The 9,410-nt window shown below is 37.4% G+C and overlaps 1 protein-coding gene across 2 annotated transcripts in view; it reads left to right on the top strand.

Moving 5' to 3' along the window:
- The first annotated feature begins 2,645 nt into the window (after positions 1-2,645).
- Positions 2,646-9,410, top strand: part of SULT1B1 (sulfotransferase family 1B member 1) — a 29,575-nt gene continuing 22,810 nt past the window's right edge. The window contains exon 1 of one of the 2 annotated variants that reach the window (XM_032334482.1): positions 2,646-2,945. The gene's annotated coding sequence lies outside the window, so the exon portion shown is untranslated. The remainder of the gene's footprint in view (positions 2,946-9,410) is intronic. The other variant, XM_032334483.1, reaches the window with a different exon arrangement.

The raw sequence follows: 9,410 nt of genomic DNA, 5'->3' as shown, positions 1-9,410 counted from the left end.
ATTATATTAGGTATTATTTAGAAACTTCTGACAGGACAGATGCCAAGGTTATAACTCATTTGTATCTCTGTAATAATAAATGCTGAATTTTTAACAAGCATGTTAATAATAATGAAGTTTTTTGGAAAGATGCCATTGCCAGGATTGATTCTAAGCATGTTGCTTATACTAACTCATTTAATAATCAGAAGAACTACATGGAGAAATTAGAACTCTTGTGCATTGCTAGTGGAAATGTAAAATGGTGCAGATATTACTGCAAATAGTCTGGTGGCTCCTCAAAAACTTTTAAATATTTATCACCATATGATCCAGCAATTCTATATATATCTGAAAGAATTGAAGGTCTGAAGTATATATCTGAAAGAATTGAAAACAGAATTTCAAAGAAAAATTTGCACCCCATATTTATTGTAACATTATTCATAACAAGCAAAAGACAAAAGCAGACCAAGTGTTTGTCGATGGATAACTCAATAAACAAAGTAGGATTTGTACATATAATGGAATATTATTCAGCTTTAATAAGGAAGAGAATTCTGACACATGATACAACATAAATGAACTTTGAGCACACTGTACAAAGTAAATTAAGTCAATCACAAGAAAACAAGTATTGTTTGATTCCACTCACATGAAATACCTAGAGTAGTCAAATTCATAGAAACAGAATGAAGAGTCGTCCAGAGGTTTGGGGAAGGGGAACTGGAGAACTATATTTTTATGGGTATAGTTTCAGTATTGTAAGATAAAAAAAGTTCTAGACATTGGCTACATTGGAATGTGAATATACTTAGTACTACTGATCTGCACCTTTAAAAATGGTTAAGGGGCGTCTCAGTGGCTCAGTCGGTTCGGTGTCAGAATCTTGGATTTGGCTCAGATCATGATTGCAGGGTCATGAGATCAAGCCCCGGCCATGAATCCTGCTTGAGACTCTCTCTTGTTCTCCCTCTGCCCCTCCTCTCTTTCTCATTCTCTCTCTCAGAAATAATAAATAAATAAATACAGTTAAGAGAGTAAACTTTATGTGATATGTATTTTTCCATAATTAAAGCTAAATAAGATGGCATTCTCCATCCCAATGGAACAATGGAAACACAGAGAGTGGTTGAAAATTGTGGCCTTATTCATAAAGCTGTGGATTACCGAGCTGGAGATTTAAAGCTCAGGGAGTCTGGTTCTGTAGACCACCCTCTCGGTGGTCCCACTGCTTTCAATGTACCTGATGTTGTTTTCCATAGCTTCACTAATAGCAGCGGGAATACCGTAATCATCTCTTTCACTGAGAAGTTTATTTAAGAAATGAAGGTATAATTCCTATAATTCCTGAGGTATGATTCCACAGTTCTCTAAATTTTGCCTGATTCCAGGCAGTCTTGATGTCCATTATTATCTTGCCTATGTCATTGTTTTTTAACAGCAATAATTCATTTTCAATCATGGATCTATATACCTAATTGAAAATACAATAACATGAGATTTGGTTTTGGTGGCCCACTGCTGCAAATGGAAAGAACTGTGTTGATCCTGTGTTTTTGGAAAGTGTCATTTGATTACATGAAGCCTGGCAGGAAGGGCAGGTGATCTGAGGGAGTCATTGGATTTATGGGCTTTATGTGTCATCAAAAGGAAAAAAAAAAAAAATCCAACCTTAGTTTGCAGAGTCATAAAATCATACAAAAAATGGAGGAACTAGCTCAGAGAATATCTCGGGAAAATGAGCAATTCTGAATCCCCAAAGAGAGCCAGCCTAGCATTACTATGCTCAATCTTGATGTTGTCCAGATTTGTGTACCGACACCCCACGCACATAAACGTCTTTCTCCCTGCTCTCTCACAGACTCCGACCCTCCACACAAACCAAAAATGAAACAACACCAGCTCTCAAAGAAAACTGGGAATCTGCTGGCAACATATTTTAAAGACATAAACCCATTTTTTAAATCTCCTTAAACATCTGTAAGTAAAATGGAGGGTCTTAAAAGACGTGCTAGTTTCCTTCTGGGCTTTTTTGTATTTCCCAGCTCTGCATAGGTATAATCTCCATAGCAAGGCCTTGGTGGTTTTAGCTATATCTGTCTTGTTAAGGGCCCTTACCTAAAGGGTTGATTACAGCAACTAGACCATGAGAGAATCTCACAGGGGGGCTCAGATAACAGGGGTTAGAGAACAGGAGCATATTTCTGGGGCAAAGTTTCTTCCCCTCCATACACAAGCTTCTTGTTTAATCCTTCTTTGTGTACATGTGACTCAGCATACAAAAAAAAAAAAAAAAAAATTACTGAGAGGTTGTAGAAATGATTAAAGTGTCAGAAACCATCAGTTCTACCCTGTTTCTGCTTGCTGAAATTGTTTAGTATTATCTTTAGTAAATGTTTATATATATTTCCCCTTTCCAGGACATTGGAAACTCAGGTTTCTTCCACGTGAACACACACAAACACGCTCACACACCCAGTGACTTTTCATCACAGTCAAAATTGTTAGAAGACATCCTTATAAACTGCAGGGAAGCAGCCGGCTTCCATACACGGATGCTTCAGATACTTCCCCTGTGCATTTCTCTCAGACTCTCTGCAACCCTGAGGAAACCGTCAAATCCAGGCGCTCTGAGTGTGCTTACTTCGGGCCACCACCCTGATCCATTTCCTTCTCAGGGCTTCCTGGCTCCGCCAGCTGTTGAAATAGCACTACGTGCCTCTATGCGTGTGCATGTGTGTATAGCTCAACCTTTTTATATCTTAACTGTGTGTAAAGTCGCTGATTACTACTCTCAGATCAAATCCTGGACTTACTTTTCTCCTGGTGACAGAAGTGAGCCTCCCCAGTCTCCCCTGGCCCTGCTTTCTAGGGACTCCGACCAGCTCCCAGGGTTCTTGCCAGCACCAGCACCAGCACCACTGGCTGAAAACGAAAACTGAAAAAGGAGACTGGAGTGTGAGGTAGATTTTGCTTTTTAAAATCTCTTTTATTGAAGTTTTTGTCTGGCATCTGCAGAACATTTGGGCTTCTCGAGTGATTTCAGTTTTGAACACAAGCTTACGATTTAAATGCTTTTGCCTAATTCCAATTTTCCCACAGGAAACTCAGTATTGTTTATGCCGTGCACAATCTATCAGGCTTTCCGTGATCACTTTCATTTTCCTAGGTTCAGCTGGACTTTTCTGAAGCATGTCAGGACTGGGGGTCTGGACTTCATTAGAGTGAAGAAAAATGGAAGAAAAATTCTTTTCTAGGGGTGCCTGGGTGGCTCAGTCATTAAGGGTCTGCCTTCGGCTCAGGTCAAGATCCCAGAGTCCTGGGATAGAGCCTCACATCATGGGGCTCCATGCTCTGGGGGGAGCCTGCTTCTCCCTCTCCTGCTTGTGTTCCCTCTTTTGATTGTCTCTCTCGGTCAAATAAACAAATAAAATCTTTTTTTTTTTTATTTTATTTTTTTATTTTTTTTTTTTATTTCCAGCATAACAGTATTCATTATTTTTGCACCACACCCTATGCTCCATGCAATCCGTGCCCTCTATAATACCCACCACCTGGTACCCCAACCTCCCACCCCCCGAAGATGTGGTATATATACACAATGGAATACTATGCAGCCATCAAAAGAAATGAAATCTTGCCATTTGCGACAACAAATAAAATCTTTTAAAAGATATTCTTTTCTCATTAAAAGTACCATTCAGTTTTATTTTTTTACTTATTTTTATTTTTAAAAATTTTTAAAGATTTTGTTTCTTTATTTGAGAGACAGGGAGAGAAAGGGAAAGACAGAGATAGAAGGCGTGCATAAACAGGGCTGGGGCAGAGGGAGAGACAGACTCCCCACTGAGCAGGGAGCTAGACAGGGGCCTAGATCCCAGGACTCTGGGTTCATGACCTGAGCCGAAGGCAGACACTTAACTGCCTGAGCCACCCAGGTATCCCAACCATTTGGTTTTAATGCCAGGTATCTCCTTTAGTTTTTCCTAAGAAGGGTGTTTTCATTTCTCTCTCTCTCTCTTTCTTTCTTTCTTCTTCTTCTTCTTTTTTTTTTTAACCATTGATCTTTTTAGAAGCCAATTCTAGGACATTATAATTTTCAGATTATCACTCAACTAGGAAGACCTGTGGTGTCATGTAGCCTATCACATATAACCACATAAAACTGTCAGTTTGGGGTAGGATTCAAAAGATATATATAAACTAATATTTATAATTTTAAATGTCCCTCATAAACCATCTTGCAAGGTTTCTGGCTCAGTGACATTAGTTATGTTATGTTTTCCAGGCTTACCCATCTGCATCTGTCTCCCCATGTAATTCTGAACTCCTCATCCATGGGTCAGGACAAGTGCACATCAGGACTACTGCTCCTAGATTCCTGAATCGGTTACACCCACTTCCTAGATGTGACTAGGATGTATTCAGAATCAGCTGCCTTATTTTCATCTTGTTACTCATATCCATGCTTCTCTGACAACATTTTTGCAGCATGAAAAGCTTGAGGTTTTTGTTCAAGGAAGTTTGCTTTGTCAAAGTAAAATTTCCTTACAAACTGTGAACACCCTAATTTGTTAAGAGAAAATCACAGACACTTTGACTCTGGCGCAATCCCACCCATGGTAGATTTGCCCTATGACCAAGTGGCTCAGAGCTGGGAAACTCGTCTATTTCTTGTTGCCACACACTTGTGTGCCTTTGAGCAGACTCTGAACTTGTTCTTTAATCTTATCCACAAGATGAAAGTAAGACTTATCATCAGAGTGGGTAGCCCAGTCAATACAATTTATTTTCTAGAAGACATTAATTCATTTTGATAAATCATTTGTATATACCCTACATTGTTAAAGAGTAGATGTGAGCATTGCCATGCTCACTTTTCTTGAGCATGGCAATTACTTGGGGACTTTGTTAAAATGTAAATCCTGATTCTATATTGGGGCCTGAGATGTTGCCTTTCTAACAAGCTTTCAAGTAATTCCAATAGCACATGGTGCTTGTACATGAACTGTATTTGAATAGCAATTGTGAACTGATTATATAAATATAAAGCAATAGTATAAATAAATCAAAATTAATAAAGAAATGAAAAAGGATGAGTGAAGACACGAATGGACCCAGGAATGATATTATAAATGTATAAAATAACATTAACCGGGACGCCTGGGTGGCTCAGTTGGTTGGACGACTGCCTTCGGCTCAGGTCATGATCCCGAAGTCCCGGGATCGAGTCCCACATCAGGCTCCCAGCTCCATGGGGAGTCTGCTTCTCCCTCTGACCTTCTCCTCGCTCATGCTTTCTCTCACTGTCTCTCTCTCAAATAAATAAATAAAATCTTTAAAAAAAATTAACATTAACCACTCACTAAGAGGGGAACAAATCTGTTCACATGATTTGTAGCCGACAGTATAAAAATGGGAACTGTGTGCTCTGTATTTATTTGCTTTCCCCTAATAATCTGTATGTAGAGTAAGAGCTGTTTAGTGCAATTATATCACTACTGAATTTTCTATTTTGGAGCCAAAGAAGAGCAAGAGAGCCTCGTTCATTTTCCTCAATTAATTCAGAATATAAAAGCATTCAAATGATATTTGGGATCAATATTTATGTTTATATAATCTGTGAAGAAACAGTTAAAAAATTAGTAGAACAAAATGTTTCAAGGAAAACTGTTTCACTTATTGTATGTAACTCAATCTAATATCCAAATATACTATGCTGACTTCTGCTGTCCCTCATCCATCCTTCTATCTATCTATCATCTATCTATCTATCTATCTATCTATCTATCTATCTATCTATCTATCTATCATCTCTCCAAGCTGGGAGGTAACACTGTCCCCAAGATCAGTGGGATATGCAGGTTCAGTCGTTCACTCGTTCAGTTCATTCAACATCTATTTTATTTGAAGTACAGAGCTTACAGACTCAGTTTCACTTCTTTCCACCTCCTGCTTCTGCTGGGTTCCTGACCAACCACATTATTTGTTTCCTTCCTGAGGCTGCTGAAATATTCCATAGTAACTCATGCTGGAGAATTTCTTTTACTAGACTCTGTCCTTGTGCTAGCAAGGGACTGCTAAGGCAACGAGACGTTCACGCAGAACAGAAGATAATTAAGAAGCATACAGAAGGCAAACACTTAATATGGAATATTTAATATAATTTTCCTAAAATGCCCTGGCCACTCCGCTTTCATCAGCATCTCACTTCAGAAACTTGCCTGCTCTAAATTTATGTGTATCTTCCTGCGCAGAGCCTCTGTTATTCCATCAATGGGTTCTTCTTCAAGCCTCTGAAGGACCCAGCTCCTTTACTTTATGAGGAGTAAAAAGGATGCAAAATTTGAACTATTTTTCCTGTTTTTCTAGCATGAGGTGCATTATTTTTAAGGAAACCCATGGTTTGGGGCATCTGGGTGGCTCAGTGGGTTAAGCCTCAGCCTTCGGCCCAGGTCATGATCTCCAGGTCCTGGGTTGGAGCCCTCTCTGCTTGGCGGGGAGCCTGCCTCCCCCTCTACCTCTGTCTGCTGCTCTACTTACTTGTGATCTCTCTCTCTGTGTCAAGTAAATACATAAAATATTAAAAAAAAAAAAAAAAGAAACCCATGGTTTAATAACAACTTTTACTGGGGAAACAAAAAGACACACATTTTTGTGTGCATTCATATTACTTATAAGACATAAAATTATGATATACAATGCATATCTTACAATGTAAAATGAAGAAATCTTTGTCCAAATTTCTCTCTTCTAAAATGTTTTTTAGAGAATGTGTAGAAGACATAAAACACCAGGCTGTTGTATCAACAAGATTTTCCTAATCAAAAACGTTCCTCTTTCTATACAAACCAATTTTAGGTATAACAGTTTAAGCAGCAACTAGCTTTTAAATTAGTGATTTTGTTTGTAGCTTCCATTATACAAGTAAATATTGAAAGCTTAATAAGTACAATCACTGTTTAAAATACCTTCAAGGAATTTTGAAATCACCAAAATACTTAGAAAATATTTATGTGATAAAACTTCTGGGTGGCAATCTTTGAAGTCCAGTTATACTTGTTTTACTAGCAGTAATAAGAGTTCATCTAAGATATTATATAATTCAAATTGTTACTAACTCAAACTCTATTCATATGTAGTATATATTATGTATTATTTTTTACTGACAGATTCTCAGAAATAAATGGAACAGTAGATTATGAAGAATGCTTTAATTTCTACATTTTACATTTCTTCTGTTTCTAGGATGTTCACAATCTATGTGTGTTGAGAGGAGGGTTGTAAAATGAGAAATAATAGTAAAAGCAAAGTTTCAATTACAAAGTTCAGTAGAGATGAAGTGGAAAAAATAAACAATGAGTCATTCTCCCTGATGGTCAATTTTATGTGTTAACTTTATTGGACCACAGGGAGCCCAGGTATTTGGCCAAACATTATTCTAGGTCTGTGAGGGTATTTCTGGAAGAGAGTAACATTTAAATTGGCAGACTGAATAAAGCAAATTGCCCTTTCTAATGTGAATGGACTTTATCCAATCAGTTGAAAGCCTGAATAGAATAAAAAGGCTGACCTTCCTGGGAATGGGGGAGAATTCATCTTGTCTGACTTTGAGCTGAGACATCAGCTTTTTTCTGCTTTCACACTCAAACTGAAGGATTGGTTGTTCTTGGGTCTTAAACTTGCTGGCTTTCAGATTAGAACTAAACCATTGGCAATCCTGGGTTTCCAGTTTGCCATCTACACATCTGGGGAATTTTCAGCCTTCATAATTACATGAGCCAATTCTTTATAATAAATTTTTTCTCTTTCTCTCTCTCTCCATATACATACATATGTATACAGATATGCATGTATATACATAATATGTAATATTATTTCTGTTTCTCTAGAGAATAGAGAATAATAATATAGCTTCCTCCCATGACTCAAAAATTTTGGAAGGCTTAGCAATGAGATTCTAATTCAGAGTCAGTATTATTAGTATGATTATGATTAGAATAATTGTTAAAGAGTTTGCAAAGCAATTTTTGTTATATATACATGTGTACATTATATAATATATAATTGTATATATGTATGTACATTATATGTGTATATGTGTGTGTGTGTATAAAGGAATTTATTATACCTTTATTATACCTGGTTTATGTGGTTAAGATCCAACAGGATAGATTAGCAAGTTGGGGATCCTGCATGGCTGATGATTTAGTTCCAGTCTGAGACTGAAGGCCTAAGAACCAAGAGATTTGATGTTTTAGTTTGAAAGCTGTCAGGTACAAGACTTAGGAAAAGTCAGTGCTTTAGTTCCATTGTGAAGACAGGAAATAGGCTGATGTCACAATTCAAAGGTCATCAGGAAAGAAGCATTCTCTTTTATTTGGGGGAGAGTCAGCTTTTTCTATTCAGGCCTTCAACTTTAAGGAGGGCAATCTGATTTACTCAATATACCAATTTGAATATTAATGTCTTCCAAAAACACCCTCACAGAAATACTCAGGATAATACCTAAGCAAATGTATCTGGGCATCTCATGGTGCAGTGAAATTGATCCATAAAATTAACCATCATAGTTTCTAAGCAAGATCGAATAACAGGAACTAGGTTGCATGAAGCAACCAAATGAAAGATAGTGGATAGGAAACAAACAAACAAACAAAAATTGAGCCATATGATTTCCCCAGATTACTGCCTTGAAGGAATTCCCAGGCCACACTTCAAGGAGACAAGACAAGACATCCAATAAAAAATAATCAGGCATGCAAAGAGCAGAAAAAAATATATATTCAATTGAGAAAGTAACCTAGAACTAACACCATGGTGGAATTAGCAAATAAAGGCCTTAAGACAGGAATTGTAACTGTATTCAATATGCATGAAAAGTTGAGAACAAAAATATAATCATTTCCAAAATGATAATCCTGAGGGGGAAACTAGGTCTAAGGTAAACACGCAGTAGGTGGGGTTAACATCACATTACACATTGCAGAAGAATAGGTTAGTAGTGAACATGAAGACACAATGATAGATGTTATTCAAAATGAAACACAAAGAGAGAAAAGGATTTTTAAAAAGGACTAGAGCATCAGTGAGCTATGAATAACTATATGTGGCCTGGGGTCCAGAAGGAAAGAGAGACAGAAACATTTTTTGAAGACATGACTTTAAAGCCACAATTCCAAGAAGCTCAGTAAATCTGAAACATGCACACACACACACACACACACACACACACACCCCTTGTGAAAATGACCACACTAATGCAGATGATAATTCTATTGGCAAAACCAGTGATCTTAGTCATGGGAATATAAGGCCCAGCATAGGGAATGTAGTCAGTGGTATTATAATAATGTAATAATGTACAACATATTATAAATGTTGTACACTAACAGATAGCAGCACCTGTGGGGAGCAGAGCTAAGTGT

Source organism: Mustela erminea, chromosome 2 (genome assembly GCF_009829155.1).
Source record: "Mustela erminea isolate mMusErm1 chromosome 2, mMusErm1.Pri, whole genome shotgun sequence".
Taxonomy (NCBI): Eukaryota; Metazoa; Chordata; class Mammalia; order Carnivora; family Mustelidae; genus Mustela; species Mustela erminea.
Note: the sequence above shows the minus strand (reverse complement) of the source record. Positions and strands in the feature narration are given on the sequence as shown.